Source organism: Athene cunicularia, assembly GCF_003259725.1.
Source record: "Athene cunicularia isolate RWA chromosome 22 unlocalized genomic scaffold, athCun1 chr22_part1, whole genome shotgun sequence".
Lineage (NCBI taxonomy): Eukaryota > Metazoa > Chordata > Aves > Strigiformes > Strigidae > Athene > Athene cunicularia.
In genome coordinates, this window is record NW_020799128.1 from 4,683,193 (window position 1) to 4,685,546 (window position 2,354).

At 55.9% G+C, this 2,354-nt stretch overlaps 1 protein-coding gene across 1 annotated transcript in view; it reads right to left on the minus strand.

Annotated features, from left to right (window-relative positions):
* Positions 1 to 2,205, minus strand: part of ZMAT4 (zinc finger matrin-type 4) — a 77,819-nt gene extending 75,614 nt beyond the window's left edge. The window contains exon 1 of the mRNA XM_026863040.1: positions 2,097 to 2,205. The gene's annotated coding sequence lies outside the window, so the exon portion shown is untranslated. The remainder of the gene's footprint in view (positions 1 to 2,096) is intronic.
* Positions 2,206 to 2,354: the final 149 nt, after the last annotated feature.

Here is a 2,354-nt window from a genome sequence, read left to right on the forward strand (position 1 = left end):
GGCTCGGCCCCCGCTGCCATATGGCAGCTCCTGTCCTCCGGCTCCAAAGCGTCGCCTCGTTCCTCTGTTCCAGCGCCAACCTTCTCAGAGTGCCCCAGAAACCACTGATGCTATTTTTAGAGGGTTAACAAATACCTCTAGGAAAAAATAATCCACTGGTACATGACTCCGTTTCAGTCCAACGCTCAACAATCGGCCGCATCATCGGTCCAGTAGCTGTGAAGATGAAACGCCGGCCCATGAACTCCATCTCCCCTCACCCACCTGCCCACAGCAATCAAACACCAGAAAACAACTAACCTTCTATTTGGTTGCCAAGGTTTCTCATTTTCATGTATAACTATGTATATTTATAGTGCCCCGTGCTATCAAAAATGAGCAAAGGGAACAGCAGATAAGACAGCCCAGCAGAATTGTTTCTCAACAGAATGTTTTTCAGTTTTCCACGAGGCATCAGCAGCTCTTTAAAGTCTTTTTATTACATTCTGCGTTAGATGCAAAATCACATTTCAAAGACACTTTAACTTTGAAAAAACAAAATGCAGATTCTGTACTGTGCCACCTGAAAACAGCAGAGGCATGACCCACATTAGAGAGAAACTTTTAACACAGGGAGGGAGCTCTGCCGAGACCGGGCCACTTCAAACACTTTAAAAAAAAGGTCACAGGGAAATCGCTGCCTTCCTAATTACCGCATTCACTCTAGTGTTACCGTGCCACAACTCAGGTTCCTCATTTCAATTGTCATTAAGCCTTGCTGCAGGCCCCATAACTTAATGACTTTTGGTACGGTAGCCTGCTCTCCACCGAGGAGATGAAGAGCACATTCGGATCAGAGTCGGGGCAAGGAGAAACAACACATGGCGCTAAATAAGGATCAAAATCACAACACATCTCAGGGGCTGCCCCCCTTTTCACAGGGTGTTAATCCGATGCGCTATACCCACAGGACGAGCCTGCCCTCCTCCGCACTCGCGGCTGCCCCCCGGGGTGTCTGGGGGGCGCCATGCTCAGGCAGGTGACCCCAGCTCCGTGCCAGCCCCATCCTGACCGGCTTTGAGAGGGGGCTGAGGACCGCTCTGAAGAAGCCGGCTGCAGGGGGACGGCAGCCACAGCAGCGTGGTGGCCTTGGGCTGGGCTGTGACCTCCCCTCCTCATGTCACAGGAAAGGCAAAGCCTTGACTCACTGCAGCAGAGGAGCGTGGCGGAGGTTGCTGCCCGCCCGCTGTCCTCTGCCAGGGCCACGACACAGCCCACACGGACACCAGCCCCGATCCCAGCGCAGGGCTCCCGTCGCAGCTCTGGCCTGCAATGGCACAGAGCAGAGACCCGCAGACTCGGACGGCACCGGTCGTCCCTCGGACTTTTAGCGGGGACGGAAACACGAAGCTGCATGGGCTGCCACGCCTTCGCACCCCCCAAACACCCAGGCCGCTGCCGGAGCCCCTCCCGGGCTGGCCGCAGGCAGACCTGCCCTGGCTGCACTGTTCCCCTTCCCAAGGGCCGGGTGTCCCTGATGGGCACCCTGCTCCTGGGACGCCAGCTCCGGGCAGATGCCACCGCTCCTCCTCCCTGCGCCGTCCTTCCTCACCTACCCACAGCCCCCCTCAGCCAGGCGCCCCCCTCCCCTCGGGGCTAGGACCGTGCCCTTGTCATTTACAGCCACGCAGCCAGAACTAACCAACCTGGATTTTCCATCAGATGTTAAACAAAACCAGCAAAGCTTCCGTTAATTTTTGTTCCTTCCTAGTTAGCTTATTAGACCACAAATTACAACTCAAAAGTCTTCTCATCTCCATTCCTTCCAGTAGAGACTGTTACCAATTCCTGATTTTTTTGTGGATTGACTTTTACCTTTTTCCTTTCCTTTTCCCTAAGTATGAAAAGCTTTAACAGCTGCAAGCAATTAGTGAGATGAGTAAAGCAGCAGCCTGGATGTCCAGATTGGTTACACCATAAAGAGGCACCGTCCTAACTGGGCCGGGATGGAAGCTCCTGCTGCCGCACTGGCAGCGCGAACCGGGACGTGCAAAGCCCCGAGGCCGTTTGTCGCAGCACCACGGCCGCTCCGCACCGGTCCCGTCACACGCTGTTACCTGGGCCGAGGACACGCCAAGCGCCGCTCCTGGCGTTCTGGCTTACTCTTTACCAAGTGCAGGATTTGGGGCAGATGGATCCTGCCAAGATTCGCTCAAAAGCTGCAGTTACGAACGGTAATAACAAAATCACGCTGTAGGGAGGCCCCGAGCTGAGAGCAGGGCCCGAGAGGCCGGAGCGGGATGGGGGACGCTCCCCGCCGGGGCAGGGCAGCACCAGCAGCACCCCGCAAATCCCGGGGGGGCCCGGGGACAGGG